The following is a 20,832-nucleotide window of genomic DNA, read 5'->3' as shown; positions in this document are numbered from 1 at the left end:
CATTTGTTTGTAGCTGTTATGGTGGTAATTTGGTCTTTGGAACACTGCCTAAAAAAGGCACTATAGGGGTGGCAAGAGCCTTGGCCAGTGCCTGGAAGCCCAGGAGTGACAGATGCAGGCCATCTGAGGCAAAGCATCGAGGTCTGTCAATCGTGTCATCCCAGGCAAATAGACACTGGATCCACTTGGAATGACACCAGATACTTAACCAATTGTTGAAATCAATCATTTTCTGCTTGTACTGTGGTATCATTCTGGGTGATGGTAGGATGCTGCTCAGGGCTAGGGTCATACCCACCTGGGATACATAATCCAAGAGCTACTCCATGTCTCTTTTCATGTATTCTAGGGAGGTACATCTCAGGTCATTCATACCCACATGTACAATGACAGAGTCATATCTATACCTGTTGTTGAGGGTCTTGAGTGCATGCATCATGTCACGGATCCTGGCACCTGACAGGCAGCTGACTGTTACTTTCTTCTTATTCAACCTAGTGAGTAGGACATCAGTGTGCCTCACTATCGAGTCACCTATGACTAATGTGTTGGGCATGCTGTTTTGCCATTGGGGCTTTGGTTGAGTGGCACACTGTTTAGGAGAGTTATGTGTCTTGTGATTGGTGCTGCGTTGTGGTGGTTGAGTGCGTTTTTGCCTTGGAGGCCTCTGCTGTTTGGGCAGATTTTTAATGAGAGCCTCTGCAAAGGTGGGTGTATAGTTTGTGTTTTTATGTGAAGGCAGTGCTGGTGTTTGCTTTGGAGGGCTATGTGTTCCATGTGGTGTGGTGCAAGTGCTGACCTTCTACTCTTGACCAGCTATTCCTGTCTTGGATGGAGAGTGTGTGGCTCCCAGTTTGGATATATAAGTGCATCTTTTGCAAGTCTGAGTGCTGGGAAGTAAGAGGAGAGGGTTGTCAGTGTACATGAGGCCGTTGCTACATTGCCTCAGGATGCCCAGGTTCACCAGGTTAATATGAGAAACCACAAGGAACTGACCTTTAGACATGCCTGGTGGGGTGGGCATTAATAATGAGTACTGGAGCTGTTTCCTTGTAGAACATTAAGTGCTGGTAGCACTTTTGTGTGCTACAATAATTGCTACAAGAAGTCTGGTAAAGCTAGTAAAAGTACAGGAGAGCAGAGAACTAGCAGATCTAAGGGAACAATTAAAGACCAGACATTTTGGCTGTATCTGGAGTAGACTAGTTACAGGAAAGACAGGAAACAAGCTTAGACCTTTTTTTTGGCAAACTATATGTGGTCTATGTCCCTTAACAATGCCCATGTATGTGATATTATTGCCAAATTGTCCACAGTGAGGGTAGTGACACACATGTCAGCATCATGCATCATACCTGACTGAAACATCATGCTGATACAATGTCTGCTACACTATCACTTGTACAGCCTTATAGGAGCAATACATGACTCCACATCCTATGTCTGGTGGGTTATCTCACCATCCATGCAGACATTCAGAACATTACATGTTGTAAGAGGTAGTGTGTTATGTCCCATGCACATAATCTATGTGGGGCATGTCATGTGTATGCAATAATACAGTACATAATGATGTAAGTGTAGGTTTACTAATCTGTGTATTGCCAACTGTGTTTATGTTACTGTGCACATCCCGTCTGTCAGTCCTTGCTGTGTGTATACAAACGTTATACCATTTTATCTCCCTGTTTCACCCAGTGGACTCAGGAATACATACCACAGACCTGTCATACACAGTATCATGCATGCCCTCATCAACTGCATCAGGGTTGAATGTATAATAAAGAAATGACAGGGTCAACAGGTGTTGCCAGGTGACTCTGTTATGGTTAATGTAATGGCTATGTTTGTGAGGGACCTGCTGACAATATTGCAGTAACCTGTTCTGTATGTATGAGCCTGTGGTAGTACACAACACTGAGATGACATGTTTGAAGGCTACTTGTCTGTGACAAGAGGTATGTATGCAAGATCACACTAACTGACAACAGTGTCCATTACACACTGTTGCATGCATACACACCTGGTACATGTATATATAAAGTTGTACCTTGCCTGTGACATGGTTTGTGTATTCTCAGTCTGCCATACTCCCTCTTGGGAATGTCTGCAGGGCCACAGCCTGCAGACACACAGACACCTGGAACACAAACAAAATACAGCATGTCAGACTACATTCAGTCAGTGGTACTAACAACAATAATGCATCCTGGCTAATAAGGTACATACACCTGTATGTGTACCTATAACAGATGCAAGCAGACAGCACCTTACATAGTATTACATGGCTGCACTGTACTATATTCACCCTGTGCATCAGACCCATACTAGCATGTCCCTGCATCAATGGTATGGATGACAGGGATGTGGCACAGGTATCATCATATGCACAGGGTGTGGTGTGGGATTGCCAGAGAACTAGGCTGGGCCATATGGTTAACATCATGTGTGTGTGTTTGGTGGGATATCCAATAGATGGGCTGTGCAGAGGTGCTGTGTGTGTGTCTGGAGGTGACCTGTCTGTGATACAGATGTATATGAATGGACACAGTCACTCCATGTGGCTGCCCTACACAGGGCTACATTGGACATCTGTGTACTGTATATGGCAGGGTGTCAAGTTCACCATCTCTGGCCACAGACACGGGAACTGGTCCTGTCAGGGATATCACTGGCACCACCAGGCCCAAGGATAGATGCAGTACTCCTTCCTGATGGTGACTGCTGTCTGCTAGATCTGTGTCCCTGACAGGACTGGACAGGACCACATGGCCATGGCCTGCTCTGGTGTGATGTGGACAGCAACCCCCACATTCAGTAGTGCTGGTGTCACTGTCACTAAGGCAGTGTGAAGGTGCATGACCCCATAGACTCACAGCTGTTGTTGGTAATGACCTACATCCACGTGGCTCATGCCCATCTCCCACCACATGTTCTAGCACAGACATGCCATAGTCAAGAATTGCCAAGGTCTCACCCCATCAAATATTCATGACCTCAGTATTTTGATGTGTGGCCTCAACAAGGTCATGTATGTCACCACGTAAATCAGGGAGAGTTCCATCCACCACTCTGAGTGTTTCTGTGTTGTGGCATTCACTATGTGCCTGTGCATGCATGACAGCCTGAAACATGTGTCTGGTGACTCCTTCTGTAGCACTTGTGACAGTGGCCTGATGAGCAGCATTCCTCCTGCAAGAACCCCTGACCTCGCCTGCACTCTGGCTATGGCCAGTGTCTGCACTCACACCTGCCATAGTCATTACACTAGCCTGTTCAATGCCACCACCTGCCAACTGTCCATCATCTTTGGCCACTGGTGATGGGGGTATGTGTGGGCATTGTCACTGTGTGAGGGGATGGTGTGGACAAGAGTGGGATGCCAACCAGTGGCACAGATTCAGCACCTGACAACTGCACCTGTGCCTCATTATTTCTATCATTGTCAGACTCTGAGGGATAATTACATCAGTTTTCAAATGGGGGGACCCCAAACCCCATAGTTACTTGCACTTTGACGTTGGCTGGTACACACACACACACACACACACACACACACACACACACACACACACACACACACACACACACACACACACACACACACACACACACACACACACACAAGTGAGGTAGCACAAATCTGTTACACAGACCACACATTACCCGACTGGTGATATGCATGACACACGGCCCTCAACATCATGCTTTCCAGCCAGTTTTACTACATGTAACTAACACTATAGAGCTCTGGGATACGTGATCACTGTTAGTATGTCATGGCCATTCCCCAGCACAGACTGCACCCATGTACACATCATTGCTGTTCACCTGCATAGCACAGTGGCAAGTATTACAGCACATACCTCCCAACTGTACAGATCCTCGCAGGATGTGTAGATCTCTGGATCATATGTTTGCTCTGTTTCTCATATCCCTGTGTTTCTCTGATACGTAAGTGGAATGATCTGAGGAGTGACATCACTGATTAATGATATACATTTGAGTGTCAGACCTCCAAACCAGCAGTGAATGTATGGTCACACAATTCCTGTTATCCCACCAACCTTCTAAGCTTACAGTGGATATGATAAGTGTACACAATCCTGTTAACATGCCATGTTCTTGTAATATACAAGATGAGACCACAATAATGCATTCAAATATGTTACCCACCATTCATGTGACATATGACCTGTGCAATCTAATCGATAAACAAACACATATGTTATGTGTAAAATATGACTGCAATATGTACAATATGGTGATTGCATAAGTGTGCACACCCTTAAAATGATAATTTGTTGAAGCACCTTGTAAGTGACTGACAGCATTCACTCTTCTTGTGAAGGTGTCTATCAGCATGGCACATCTTGACATGGCATTATTTGACTACTCTTCCAAGCAAAGGTAACCCGATTCTGTCAGATTGCAAGGGCAGCTCATGTGCACAGCCCTCGTCAGATCACACTGGTGTTTTTCTATCTGGTGTAGGTCTAGGCTCTGACTTGGCCAATCCATAACCATATGTGTGTTCAGGTGGAGCCATTCTTAGGTAGTTTTGGATGTATGCTTCGGGTCTTTGTCATGTTGAAGGCTGACACACCTCCCCATCCTCAGCATTGTTGCAGACGCCTGATGGATTTGGGCCAGATGTGGGTGTTATTTGGAAATGTTCAGAATTCCCATCACCGTGACTACAGGCTCTGTTATGGCTTTGGAATGGCATCTCCACAGAGGGCCACTGCTACCAGTATGATTCACCATGGGGATGTTGGTCTTCAGGTTATGAGAGGTGTTGCTTGTGCACCTCACATACCTTTTGGTATTGTGGCTGTGAGGTTGGTGATCCATAGTCTTATTGCACCATAACACATTTCCACACATACCTTTGGGAGATGTAATATGCTGTGTTGCAATTTGTATCCATCCCTGGATGTTTTTTGGTGTGGGGAAATGCTTCCATCTTCTGACCCTACCCCATAGGCCAGATGTATGCAGAATATGGGAGAGTATTCCCACAAGTAGTACAGAATATCAGTACTAGCAAGGGATTCTTGCAACTCCCATGGCAGCTTCCCTGACCAGGTCTTGACATGTGTTGTCATCATTTCTGGAGGGACATCAAGTTCCTTTCAACAGCACTGTTGTCCCATATTCAATCCATCTTTTGACAACTGTCTCCACTGTGTTCCATGGTGTATGCAATGCTGTGGTAATGTTGTTGTACCCTACTCTTGACTGATAACTTTCAAATATGAGATCCCTTTGCTACTTTGTAAGCTGTCTGCAAGCCATGGTTGTTGCTGTTGCAGGCAACTGAGCAAATGTCATGATTATCCCACTTGGACAGAAGACTGTAATTTGGTGTTACACAGAGTACCTTTACTTTGATGGCAGGTGTGTACCCAAGCAGACTGTATACTGTCACTAAAACACAAGCTGCTGCAATAACATCAAAATTCCAATAAATCCACAGGATACACCAAGGCAGATGTGATAAAACTAATTTAATAAACGGTAAGCACGCATGTGTAGGATCTGTATTCATCACATGACTAACTAGGGCATTTCTAGAGTCGGTCTTCCTGATGGCTAACAAATGCTCCCATATCCTTTCCCTTAACTGTCTCTTAGTCTTTCCTACATACAAATTTTGACAGGACTGACAAATGGCTAAATAAACCACATAGGTACTACAGTAATTTGTGTGGAAATGACTAGTATATTTCAAATGTGTGACAGGGTGTATAAAACTAGACCCTGTATCTATAAATGAGCAGTAGTTACAACTGCCACACTTAGTGGTGGGCACAATATTTTTAAAACTATGTATATCCTTGTTCTCATAACATAACATCCGTTTTAAATTATGCTTATTTTTAAAAGCAAAGTTGGGTCGTGGTCCTACAATCTGACAAATTTTTTCATGTGACATAAGAATAGGGCAGTTCTTTTTTATGATGTCACAAAAAACTCTATGGATACTAGTATAATTCATAGTGAAATTCACTAGGTGTTGGTTATGTTGCTGTCTATTCCCAGTATGAGAAACAATATTATTTTCATGAAGAAAGGGACGAACATTCGTTAGTCTAAGTTCAGCAAATTCACGTTCCATCTGATCAACCTCAGTATGTTTATAACCTCTAAACTTAAGTTAATTTTTTAATTTAGACAGATCTGTGACAAACACATCTTGGACACTATCAATTATAGACGTCTGCATGCCCTGACCTTTTAATACATTCTTGAAAAACTCACTTCGGATGCATGCTATTCCTGTGAAGGGTAGCATTAACCCTACATTCTTTCCTGAACATTTGTGTAGCTATATGTCCATCTGATGTTCTATATATCTTAACATCTAAAAAATCTATAGAAGTGTATGAATGATGGTAAGTAAATTTGAGGAAATCAGTGGTTGTATTTAAATATTGCACAAACTGTGGTATCGCTTCACTTGGTTCTTGCCATAGAATAAGTAGGTCATCTACAAACCTTTTAAAGAAAGCAATATATTTCCTATACATATGTTGGCCCAACATGTATTCCTCTTCCCAACCAATCATAACGAGATTAGCATAACTGTTAGAGCATGGGGTCCCCATGGCTACCCCCCCCTGCCGTTGCCAGTAATACTGACCATTGCAACAAAACAAGTTATGCTCTAATATAATACTAAGTAGACCACAGAGCAAAATATTCTTAGTATCAGTAAAACTACCATCCCTTTTTATGACATCATATAGCATTTTTAAACCTTGTTCATTGGGTATGTTTGTAAAAAGTGATTACACATCCAACGTAATAAAACTTAAATCATTAACATTAGAACAAGAACTTAAAAAAGAAGACATGAAGACAACAAAATGTCTAGTGTCCTTGAGGATCACTTCAGATTTATACACCAACATTCTTAACTCTTTCTCTACAAAAAAAAGACATAGATTCGGTGGCCCATCCCCCACCAGAAACAATAGGTCTCATAGGGAGTCTGTCCATCGACTTATGTACTTTAGGTAGTGCACTCAAAACAGGTATAATAGGATGTGCGATTTTAAAATAATTGTATAAGTCAAGGCTGATCATATTACTAGCTAAATAACTATTTAAGACTCTATGAATCTTATCAATGGTATGATACACAGTATCTAAATCAATAAAACAGTATGTATCGGCATCATTCAATAACTCATCCATAAGTTCAAAATAGCATTCCCTATCAAGAATAACCAAAGAACCTCCCTTATCGGCTGGTCTAAAAATAACTGAATCATCATTCTGTAATGCACATAAAACAGTCCATTCATCATAAGTCAAATTTCTAAAATATTTCCATTTACAGGATGTATTAAAAAAATAGGCTCTGACTTCTTTTTCACATAAACAACTAAACGCTTCCAATATGGAATCTAAAACAGGCATAAAGCAGCTAGGCTTCCTATAAATGCTCTTATTCATATTATCAAACATAGTTCGTAACATGACATTTCGAGTGAACATTTTAATGTCAATTATCATATCTGATAAATGAATATTTGAAGCTGGTATAAATGACATACCTTTATTTAATACATTTAATTCAACGTTTGAGAAAGTCCTATTAGATAAGTTGCAAATTAGTCCCTGGTCGACTTCTGCCACATCTTCTTTATCGTTTGTGGAGACATCTTTTCTGTCTCTGATAATTGTAGGGAGCGTTTTCTCCCTCTGTTTAACTGTATCTTGTCTTTGGATGTGTTGCTGTCCCGTATGGGTAAAGAGAGAGGCGGGAAAACCAAAGGGATATGAACAGACTTATCCTTAGTTTTAACCGTTGGCTCATTCGACTGTTGACTTGCCAAAGATGTTGAATTAAGTTGTTCATTAATAGTGATATCAATTGAAGCTGCTGCTATAACTGCTTCCATTTGACTTGGAACCTCTAAGCCCCGTGTAATCATTGTATCATCTGCACAATTTCTGGTCTCCATGATGACATCATCAAAGTTGATGTGCTCGTCTTGTCCATCTGAGTCGAGGAACCATTCCGTTCTATAACTGGCTCCAAATTTGAGCCAGTGGCTGGAATTCTCGGCCATGAAAAAACGTGACCATTGGCAAAATCACATAAATCTCTTTCCAACTTATGCCTCTTGATGTTAAAAAGGTGATTTTGGAAAGAGACTATTTTTTCAATGAGTTCATCTAAAGCTGGAGATACCACATTCTCAGGAAAAGAGGCACACATATTAGATTGTCTTTCACAGATAGCAGTAATGAGTTGTTGTTCAAACGGGTGAAAATATTGTATTAATAGCTGCATATGGCTAAAGCTTAATTCTAAACTCAATTGCTGCTAGTCTCTCAATAAATCCAGAAACTGTTCACCATATCTAGGCATTCGTAAAATGCAAAGGCCCCGTGGAACAACTCTATAGTGAATACAGGCTTCAAAATGAAGTCTCTGACACTGATACCATTTAAGCTTTTGTAAATCTTCCTCTAATGACCTTAGTTCTCTAATTTAAAATGGATGTTATGTTATGAGAACAAGGATATACATAGTTTTAAAAATATAGGGTCCACCACTAAGTGTGGCAGTTGTAACTACTGCTCATTTATAGATACAGGGTCTAGTTTTATACACCCTGTCACACATTTGAAATACACTAGTCATTTCCACACAAATTGCTGTAGTACCTATGTGGTTTATTTAGCCATTTGTCAGACCTGTCAAAATTTTTATGTAGGAAAGACTAAGAGACAGTTAAGGGAAAGGATACGTGAGCATTTGTTAGCCATCAGGAAGACGACTCTAGAAATGCCCTAGCTAGTCATGTGATGAATACAGATCCTACACATACATTTATGTTTAGAGTACTGCAACAGTTAAAACCTGGCAGTAGATTAGGAGACCTTAATAATATTTTAGAACAGAGAGAGAGCAGTTGGATCATTAGGCTGCATAGTAATGTACCACCAGGTTTAAACACTTCCATCACTTTGAAACCTTTTCTTAAGAGGCGGAGACTATTTAAGTGATTTTATCTTGTGATGGGTTTGTTTGTAATTTTGTGCATTATTTAAGCTGTGTATTTGAAATGTAATTTTATATGGTCTGAAGAAGTGCTCACGCGGGCATGAAAGTGCTTACCATTTATTAAATTAGTTTTATCACATCTGCCTTGGTGTATCCTGTGGATATATTGGAATTTTGGACTTTTATTGTTGATTTCCACTGGTATCTTTTTCCACTGTGGCATTTTTTATTCTTTTGATTTTCTTGCTGCAATAATGGGTCCCCTTCACTACACTGACACGCCACAAAGCCGATACCCAAAACACCGAGACCAAAAGACCGATGAAGCAGATGATCGACAAGGTGAAATCCCGACAGCCAAAACACCGACATGGGCAACGTGTGAGTGTGACTTGGTAAGTGTGCGATAGTGAGGGATTTAGGGTTAGGGAGTGGACAGGTAAGTGTGCGATAGTGAGGGATTTAGGGTTAGGGTGCGGGAAAGGTGAGTGTGTGTTAGTGTCAGACTTAGGGTTAGGGTGCGGGTAAGGTAAGTATATGATAGTGATGGACTGTAGTTTTAGGGTCGGGTTAAGTGAGTTAGGGTTAGGGTGCGGGTAGGATGAGTGTGCGATAGTGATGGACTTTATGTTTAAAGGTGGGTTAAGTGAGTTAGGGTTAGGGTACAGGTAGGGTTAGTGTGCGATAGTGACGGACTTTAAGTTTAGGGGTGGGTTAAGTGAGTTCGGGTTAAGTGAGTTCGGGTTAGGGTGCGGGTAGGGTAAGTGTACGGTAGTGTCAGACCTTAGGGTTAGGGTTTGGGTTAAGGTTAGTGCATATATAGTTGTGTGTTTATGTTTTGTGTGTCGGTGTTATGGTGTTCGGTTTTGTGAGTTGTCGGTATTGTGTGTTTTCGGTCTTTTGGTCTCGGTGTTTTGGGTGTCGGCTTTGTGGTGTGTCAGTGTAGTGAAGGGGACCCGCAATAACATATTATTTGAAGGGTGTGCACACATATGCATCCAGCTTATTGTCAGGTTTGTATACTCCATATTTGGTGCCCAACAGATTGATTGCTTTTACAGGTGAATTGTTCATCTCATAGGTCACATTACAGTTTGGAAAAGGTGTGGACTGACATATTGTGGTCTCATTTTGCATATATATTGCAAACACCTGGCATCATAACAGGGGTGTGTACACTGTTTATATCCACTGTATGACAATAATGTTTCACACATGTCCTTACCTTGGGCCGTTTGTCCTCCCATTTTGTTGGTCTCTGTCCAGAAGTCTTGCACTGACAGGTCATGAGGTATGCTGCAGAGATGTTACATTCTCATCGGATATGCCCCAGTGGTGATCACTGTGATGCAATGCAGTTAACTCCAACACAAGTGAACATGTACATAAAGCAATATGGCTATGAGTGACAGTTGTGTACAGGGTACATTGCATGGCCTTCACATGCCAGGGGTACTGGCAAACCACAACAGAACAATTGCATACTCACCAGCTGCAAGCTGCCATCCCACATGCAGACCAGAGGAACCTAGGTAGTTGGGGGAGGGAAGTATTGTCAGCAGACCCACATGTGGCACTGGTACAAGATGGATGCAGTATGTCTGCACATTTACAGTACCACCCCCAAAACTACACAATTTGCTGCCATTCACCATAGATGTGTATGTCTGTGCATTAGAAAACCCCATCCACAACTGCAATCTGACCTAACACATGCACGTAGATACTCTACAATTACAAGTATGTCTGCTACACTAGTCTAGTAATCTACACTGGGGCCTTACCTGCACACTCCTTGTCCATTGTCTGGATGCCACCCACCAAGAGTATGTGGGGGGGTCTGTACTCTGATGTTGTACTCGGATGGGTGCCCCAAGGTACCCGAGGAGCTCCCCGGTGGGCATCAGTGGGGCTGCATGGCCAGGCCCACACTTGTGGCTGTGCGGTCCCTGGCCACTGCAGCAGCCCTTTGCCGGGCATGGCATATGAGGTCACTTTCACGATGCCGGACCTGCTCATATGTACATGCGTTCAGGCTGACATTGTTTACCCTGTGGACAAGGTCATCCCACAGGCCGGTCCTCTCCTGCAGATTTTGGTTCCACCCAAACATTATGGCAAGGTTCTGTAGTATGGCTTATATGATTATATTTGTTTCAACCGCTGAGAAAGTTGACCTTTCCTGATTTGACATTGCAACTGGATGAGATAAAAAGGGAGACATCACAGGACCTCATACATTTGACAACAGTATGTACAGAACCTGCACACCTACACTGAATACCAGTAGCCACCACTCACAACCACACCATACCCCTGAAATGTATCAGCACTGTATCTGCTTGCATTGCACTGCTGATCTTGAAGTGTCATATTCCCCCCAATGAGGGCTAGTTAATTTTGTAATCCTGTACATCTCATTCATGTATGTGTAGAGGAATAACATTGTCCATCTTCCATGTGGATGGTGCCAAGGCTTGGTGTGACTACAGTGTATGATGGAGCTGGGAGAACATGACTAAGTTCATGTAGAATGCAGACAGGGATGTTATCAGGTCCCATGGATACTTATATTTGTTACCTTTCAGTAGGCAATATATACCTGCTCACTGGTGATGAGGGGAGGGGTGTGGGTGCTGTGCATATCCGCCTATTGTGATGCTGAGTCAGGGGGAGATGTTTGCCCCAAACCTATCTGCAGCAGGTTGGCTATAGCTATGTTGTGTGTGTATGTGGTCTGATTGGCCACCATTACAGGGTGGGTTGGTTATTTACCTCAGAGATTGCAGACATATGTGAAGATGGCCTTGTGATTGGCCGTGATGGATGTGTCCAATTTGTACTTATATTTAATATTACAGTACTCCACCTATGGCCTTATATGCTTGATCAGACAAAGGCTGACTTGATGCCAAGTTGGTGCATGCTCCTGATTTGCCCTGTGCAGCCAATATAGGGGTCAAGTCTGTGGTTTGTGTATTGCTGCTGTCTACCACAGACATTCAGCCAACCTTGAGGGGGTTGATGTTGTCCTGTTAGGTATTGCTGAGGCTATAAACTATGTAGGTGCCCACATAGTATTGTGTTGTGGGCCTGGAAACAGCTGCTAGTTTCAACATATGGTATGCCCTTCATGTGGGCCTTGCCCATTTCCCTTGCCCATGTAGGGTACATTACAGAGGTGTGGGGGTTATAGCTTTGGAGACAGTAGGTGGAAATACCTCACAGGATAGGACATGTGGAGACAGCCCAACAACATGGGAGACAAAGCTCCAGATTTTGATACAGATTGTATGTCATTAGTGCTGTTATACACATAAAGGGTTGCTACATTGACAGGGTTTGTCTGGACATGCATTTAATGGGTGACTTGACATCTGATAGTGATATGCCTCTGACATACCTTTCAGCTGGCATGTTGGCGCAGACTGTCTGGATCATTGCCTGTTATGCTTGGTCTGTTCCTCAAGCAACATATGTTTTTGAGGGGTTGGTAGGATAATGTGAGGATTGTAGTCAGTAAGTGTTGACATCCATTGGTGTTCCAGACATCATACCCTTCAGGGATGTTATGTTATAACAACACATGTAACACCCCTGCCCCACAAGTATGCCATGCGTTGTCCAGATGTCCTGCACTATGAGGTGGAGAGGTATGGTATATCATTAATTACCAACTGCATTCCAGTTATCATGCCAATGACCCAGCAGACTCCCTGCCATGGTATGTAGTGGTGGCCAGGGTTATGTGTCCAGACCCTGGTAATTCTGTGGAAATCTGTGTATATGACAGTTATGTATGTCTGACCATTGTGAACTGACTGCAAAGATTGTATAGCAGTGTTGTGTGTATATGTCTGTTGGACTGGGTAGGGAGAGTAGCAGATGTGAGTGCCATACATCCTTTAACCTATCTGACATTGCATGCTGCTACAGGTCTGTCAGGTCTGTATGCTTGTGGGGGCTGACTGTAACATGTCCTGTAACACCTCAGGATTCCCATTACACTGTGAATTGGGGCAGTATATATAGGGGTAAAGTGTGAGTGGCAAACGGTATGTGATTGCTCACACAGTATTATACTGTCATGTACAGGTTGCTTACTGTTATGTCACTGTGACTGTGGTGCACTTGTTTGGGGTATGCACTTGCACACCAGTGTCTGTTTTCCACTAGTATTACATCCCTGTAGTGCCTGTTATATTTGCTAATGCATCTGTACAGCCCCAGAGCTCGATCTGGGTAGTGTTATGGCAGTCTAATTGTAGTTTGGACATTGCTCTGTAGCTCAGTGTAGTTTCCCTAATGTGTTATGTCCACATATTCGTAGGACGTCCATTTGTCTGGCTGATATCTTTGGTCTGGTCCCCATGGCTGTTATGTATGTGTAACACATCAATGGGATGATGTGGGGATTGAGGTCAGTAACTAATGAGAAGCAATTGAGTCCTGGCATTGTGATATTTCAGTCGATATATGTTAGGGCATACACTGTTACTACATGACCTTTCTCAGCTTATCTACTGATGTATTTTGGACATGTCCCTATTTTCAGGCCATTGTCGCTCCACTTTGTCAGGCTTGGTCCAGATTCATTGCACTAAGGGGATATTCTTCATGTTTCACTGCTGCAGTCATCACATTTGGGTTATCCCTGCCAGGGTAGCCCTCGGCCGGCCCAAATACCAGAGGCTTAGTTTTATCTGCATCAGCTACTGTCACTTCATGACTGATGCCAGGTCATCAGTAGTATAAAGTAAGGCAGCTGACGCCATTACATCAGTCTTTCTTGCCATGGAGCCTGAAGCAGAAGCAGTTCGTATGAGTGCCAGTTGGCTGCTACTTAAGTTTCGTCTACCAAATTGAAGTTGAAGTCTTCTATAGCTAAGTACCCCATTAGGGATCCTTTTTTCTTGCACTAACCAATGTCAGAAAAAGTTAATAATTGTCTCGCCTGTGGAAAGCAAATACCACACTGAGACTTCCATTCTTACAGCATCACTTGCTTAGGCCCAGACCACAATGTCCCCCGTTGCTGCTTCTGTGCTTTGTTCAATGCCCGAACTATCAGTTGTTGGACCCTTATTGTAGCCAGATATTTTTGCTTACAGTCCTCGAATTCTGATATGGCTTCAGTAAGCCATCCGACAGCAGATCTTCTGAAAAAATGTAAAGATAAAGACAGAGACAGACCGCACAGGTCCAAATCTACCAACGACGCTTCTGTTAAGTTTGTCATCATTTCTCTGGCCCTCAGTGAGGTGCTTTCACAGCCCCTGATGCCCACTTCTGTGGATTCACAGGGTGCTACTGAGTCCCTTTCAGAGTCCGGTATGCTGCAAACCTCTTCCTCGACTAAGGATCCTGCGGTTGTCTCTACCTTGGATGAGTCTGGATCTGCTGAGCAGGCACTGGCTTCCAAGGAAGTCCTTTGCACTACCGATTCTTGACACAAACCAACGTCTTCTTTCACGACTACCGTTCTTTTGAAAATGACCGAGTTTCTTAGGTCCAGGGTACGAACCACACCCAAGAAACTGACAACCCACTCTCAGGCCCCTGCTTCCTTGCCTCAGTCTCAGATGCTTAAAATTGCAGAAGACCTTATCATGCTGATCAGGAGAAACCAAGCTACCCCCTCCAAAAGGAAAAGAGATCTGTCCCCTGTAGTTCTGTCTGAACAAGAGTCAGATGACTCTGATACGTCTGAATATGAAGACATGCAGCCCCTCTCTACTTATGAGGATTCTGATGCAAAGGATTCCATCCCTTCAGCCTCTCCCCCAGAGGATTTTCCTTTGGGGAAACCCTGCATACCTTAAGGGAGCATTTCCAATGGGAAAGTCAAGTCTACCCTCAGTCTAAAAAGGGACTCAGAGAATTCCTAGATCTTCCACAGCACAGACCCTTGGCCATCCCCCAGTCCTGGATGTTATGGAGGATGTTTTCCTGGAATCCAGCTTGACTCCTGAAACCCTCCCTCCTGCGCCCAGAAAACCAGACAGGTACTATAGAGTCTCTGACTTACACAAATTTCTTATTAAAAATTCTACTGCTGACCCTGAGGTAATTTCTCAAGGGCCTAAAGGGATTAAAGCGACCTCTGCTAAAAATCCCACCCCCTCAGATAGTTATTCCCAAGCACTAGACAGATGGGGTAAAACAGTATACACCTCAGCTACTCTTGCTATCAGGGCACTAAATTGTCAGTTCCATATGCTAAAAGTTCAGCAACATACCCTGGAACTCCTCAAACAAAAAATGTCTTCCTTTCCTGCTTGGGCAGAATCTAAAGAATTACAAGGGTTAATGCATTATGCAACTCAGGTAACTAAACACACCTTGCACTATGGATTTGGTGCCCTAGAAGCTTCTTGTAGGGCAGCAGTCACTGGATATGTCATTTGAAGGCATGCATGGCTTAAGTAACAGCCCCTGCCAGACCATGTCAAATCTAAATTTTTGGATGCCCCCCTGCACAAAGATAACATATTTGACAGTAAGACAAAAGAGGTCTTAAAAAAGATGGAAGAAAAAGCAAAATGTATGCAAACAGTTAAGGATTTCTTACAGGTCCAGCCATCCAGGTTCAGCAGGCATTGTCTCACCAAACACTGGTCCTTTCCTGCTCTCTCCAAGCCAGTCCAGCATAGGCCTTGGGGATCCAGACCCCATAGACAGCAGCCACAGGGAATACAGAGATCTAAGCAGTGGACTACCTCCACTACAAAACCAGGGAGTTCTAAGCCACCCCCTTATGGTAAGACCTCACAATAACTCACCTCTCCACCCCCTCCCTCTGCCCACCTTCACTTACCCCCTAGGAGGAAAATTCTCCTTTCACGCAAGCCCCTGGGCCACCATTACCAATGATGACTGAGTTCTGAACATAGTGTCTCAGGGATACACATTTTCCTTCCACACCCTTCCAATCCCAAAAAGGGTTCCCAGATCTACCTCCAAACCAATGGGGAGAGGCTCAAAAGCAAATCCTTTCCCTGCTTTCTATGAGGGCAGTACGGCACGTTCCTGCAGAACAGATAGGCCAAGGTTTCTACTCCAGACTTTATCTGGTGCCCAGAAAAGAGGGCACCTGGCCCCCATCCTCGATCTAGCCATTCTAAACACCTTCCTGGTGATCCCAAAATTCAAAATGCTCACCATCCACTAGCTGCTACCTATGCCCTCCAAGGACACTTGGCTAGCCACCCTGGATATAAAAGAGGCCTACCTCCACATTCCTATCAGGGAATCATGCAGGAAATGTCTCTGTTTCAGGGCAGGATCTGAACACTTTCAGTTCTCTGTGCTTCCCTTTGGCTTATCTACTGCTCCCAGAGTTTTCACAAAATGTCTGGCTTCGGCCATTGCCTTTTGCAGACAAAGGAATATCCAGATTTACCCATAATTAGATTAATACCTTATTCAGGCAGACAGCCAGGAAAAGCTGCTCAAGCACGCAACCTTTGTAAAGACCCTACTAACCTCCCTAGGGTACACAATCAATGAAAAGAAATCCAAACTGGTGTCCACCCAAAGGATAATCTTACTGGGAGCAAGTCTGGACACAGCATCCCAGATGGCATTCCTTACACCAGAAAAACAAATTTTCCTGACAGACTACTTCTCTCAACTAGCCATCAGACCCCATTTATCTGCAAGGAAGATCTTGCAAGCTCTGGGGTTCATGGCATCTTGCATACTACTCATTCCATATGCCAGACTGCATTTGAGGAAACTTCAAAGGTACCTAAAAAGCCTTTGGTGTCAGCACTCTCAAGACCTGGAAACTCATACCTATAATTCCTTGCCTCAGAAAAGATTTTCTTTGGCGGGCAACAGCATGCTCCCACAACAAGGGACTACCTTTCTCACCATTCTCCGCTGCCCAGACCCTCACCACAGATGCATCAGACTATGCTTGGGGTGCACACCTGGATGGCAGGTGCATACAGGGCCAATGGAGCCTACAGCAAATCCCTCTGTACATCAACCAAAAAGAGATGATGGCTGTCCAGCATGCCTTAATAGCTTTCAAACCCCTTCTTTCCTCAGGGACTCTCCTGATCAAAACAGTCAACACCACTATGATGTGGTACATCAACAAGTAGGGATGGACTCCCTCCTACCCTCTATGCAGGCTGGCCATGACCCTTTGACACACAGCCTCTGCCATGCAACTGCACCTGTTAGCAAAATTCCTACCAGGCTCTCTCAACTCTCTGGCAGACCAATTAAGCAGAAATCTGCTGGACCCATATGAGTGGCAGCTCAACAGAAGAACCTTCAGCCTAATAACTCAGAAATGGGACACCCAAAGATCAACATCTTTGCCTCCCACACCAACCATCAGCTCAGCAAATTATGCACCATGGAGCATCATGGGTCTATATTATAACATGAAATTCTACAAAGATGGAATGTTATAATATCGAACCCTAAACACTGAAATCCGAAAACATCGAACAGTCAGAATAGCGAATTTTTTCTCAGGGAAAAAATCTGCTATTCCGAGAAATATACACACAACACAAACACACACAAAAAACAGCAATCCGCACACATACACTTAAAATCCTACACCTAAACCTAAACTAAACTTTACATACACTACTAGCTATCCACTTACCTTAACCCAACCCTAACCCTAAGGTCCATCACTATCGTACACTCACCTCACCTGCAACCTAACCCTAACTCACCTAACCCGCCCCCTAACCTACACACAACCGCACATTTACCTGACCCGCACCCTAACCCTAACTCACCTAACCTGCCCCCTATCCCTAACCTACACACAATCGCACACTTACCTGACCCGCGCCCTAACCCTAACATCCACACAACCGCACGCTTACCTGACCCACTCCCTAACCCTAACTCCCCTAACCCGCCCCCTAACCTTAACCTACACACAATTGCACACTTACCTGAACCCGACCTGTAATATTCCAACATATCGAACGCTGAAAACAGCGAAGCCACAGCAACGGCCCACCAAATTCTTTCCCTGGGAAAGAATTTGGTGTCTTGCACCTTCGCTGTTTTCAGCATTCGACATTACGGAGTTGATATTATAACATTCAATCTTTGTAGAATTCAATGTTATAATATAGACCCGGAGCATCACTACATGGCTTGGAAAGTGGATGCCCTGTCCTTCCTCTGGGTCAATCTATCAGTTTATGCCTTTCCTCCACTACCTCTCATCCCCAGAGTATTGCTCAAAATAAAGAAGGAAAAACCAAGGGCAACTCTTATAGCTCCAGACTGGCATTGTCAGCACTGGTACCCCTTGCTGCATGCAGCCTGTCACCACTGCCACCATGGCATTTTCCTCAGATTCCAAACCTTCTGACCCAGAGGGAAGGGGAATTCATGCATTCCCAACTACAGACACTCAATTTGGCAGCTTGGCTTATTCCCTAACCCCGGATCAATCTGCCAACCTCAGTAAACAGGTTCTAGATATTATCTGTGAGGCTAGACATACTAGCACTAGAAAGTCTTATGCTGACAAATGGAAAAGGTTCTGCACCTGGATCCAGGCTAAAGGAGCCAATAAGGCACAACCCTCCCTCCCTCCCTCTCATCCTGGATTACTTAGCTGACCTACTACACAGTGGCCTCTCTTTCTCCTCTATAAAAATTCATATATCTGCTATTTCTGCTCATTTTCCCACTGAGCAGCCCCTTTTCTCACACCCTTTGATCCAATAGTTCCTAAGAGGGGCTAGCAACTTGAGGCCACCTGGAAGGTCACCCACCCCAGCTTGGGACCTTAACTATGTTTTGGAAAAACTCACCCTGCTGCCTTTCGAACTAGCTTCTCCTGCAGAGCTAAAATTTCTCTCCTGGAAGACAACATTCCTTTTGGCCATCACTTCAGCCAGAAGAGTCTCCGAGCTGCAAGCACTCATGGCTGTGGAACCCTTCATCATCTTCTATGTTGACAGGGTATCACTCAGAACTAATCCATCCTTCATGCCCAAGGTGGTGTCCATTCATGCCCAAGGTGGTGTCCAGTGTGGCTCTCAACCAATCCATTAATTTGCCCACCTTTTTTCCTAATCCCCAGAACAAGGGGGAAAGGATTCTGCACTCTCTAGATGTGCACAGACAGCTTAGATTCTGTCTAGACAAGACTAAATCCTTCAGAAAGTCTGATCAATTTCTGGTTAGATTTGCTACAGGGGCAGAAGGCAAAGCCATCTCCAAACAAACCATTTTCAAATGGATAGCACACGGCATCCATTTCTGCTACAAACAACATGGAAAGCCTCCCCCAAGGGGGTTAGGACTCACTCCACTAGAGCAGCCTCCACCTCTGCAGCTTTCCTCAGGGGAGTCCCCACCAGGAACATCCTGGAGGCTGCCACCTTGACATCTGTTCAGACATTTACCAAACATTACTACCTGCTTCTCTTTGATAAATCCAGGGCAGGGTTTGCCTCTGCATTCTTGCAAGACATCCTAGCCAGCCCCTAGATTCTTTGACTGCCTCCACCCTTTTCCTCAGCTTTGGGAATCAACCCAAATGTCATGACTGCAACAGTGAAACATGAAGAACATAATACAGTTGTGCACACTTACCATAAATGTAGATGTTCCATTGTATTCACTGTTGCAGTCCTGGTTTCCCTCCCTCTATCCCCCTTTCTTCTCTTTCCATTCTAAGGGACATATAGGTATTTACTATCTACTGGTGGGGTTTTTCCTCCAGAACCTGGCTCCTACTTGGGGGCTCTTGACAGGTTAGGGCAAGAAAAACTGATGTAATAGTGTCAGCCGCCTTACTTTATACTACTGATGACCAAACATCAGTCCTGAAGCAACAGCAGCTGATGCAGAAATACTAAGCCTCTGGTATTCAGGCTGGCTGAGGACTACCCTGGCAGGGATAACCCAAATGTGATGACTGCAACAGTGAATACACCTGAACAACTACATTTATGGTAAGTGTATACAACTGTACTTTCAGAGCATACCTCCCCACTGCCAGATTTTTCACAGAATATCCAGATGTTTGGACCATACTTTTGTTCAGTTCCACAATGTATTTTTATTTGTCTGGTAAATAGGTTCATAGGTAGGTATTAGGCTATTGGCCCTAGGGCCTATATAAGCCTAGCCAAAAAGGTACCTTGGCTTTTGCCACCCAAGAAAATTATTTTCCTGTGCTCCTGTTGAGCAGAGCCACAGAGGTGATCCCTGGGGTGAATTTCCTATTTCCCATCCAATCATCAAGATTTTTCTTGAAGAGTGCTAATGAGGAGCTTTGTTTGATATAGATAGGTAGTTTGTTCCAGAGTATGGGAAGTATCTGGGGCAGGAATCTATCCCTCCAGCATGTTCTCTTTATTGTAGTGACAAGGTTTAGATCCCTAGAGAGTGTAGCTTAGAGGGATTGGGATTTCTCTAAGTGGAGCATGTCCAACAGCTCTGAGTTTGACATAGCTTTATATGTTAGGCAGAGATCACCTCTGAGTAGGCGATATGTGACGGAGTAAAGCTGAAGTTTTTTGAGATGGTCTGCATAGGGCATCTGTTTGAGGCTGATAATCCTCTTTGTGAGATATTTCTGCGGCCTTTCCAGTTGTTGTAGATGTCTTGTGAGGTACATACCAAAAGGGGCATTGTACTCTATTATGGCTCTAATGAGAGATGAGTAGAGGGGAACAATGACCTCTTTTTTCCAGGATGAGAAACCTTTTGTGATGAGGTGTGTCACATAGAAGGATTTCCAGACTACTGTGGCAATGTGATTAACAAAGGAGAGACTACTGTCCAGCTATGTCCCAAGGTAT

This window comes from Protopterus annectens, chromosome 7.part0, assembly GCF_019279795.1.
Source record: "Protopterus annectens isolate FY-2018-M chromosome 7.part0, PAN1.0, whole genome shotgun sequence".
Classification (NCBI taxonomy): Eukaryota; Metazoa; Chordata; order Ceratodontiformes; family Protopteridae; genus Protopterus; species Protopterus annectens.
The sequence above is the reverse complement of the archived record's forward strand: the minus strand, read 5'-3'. Positions refer to the sequence as shown.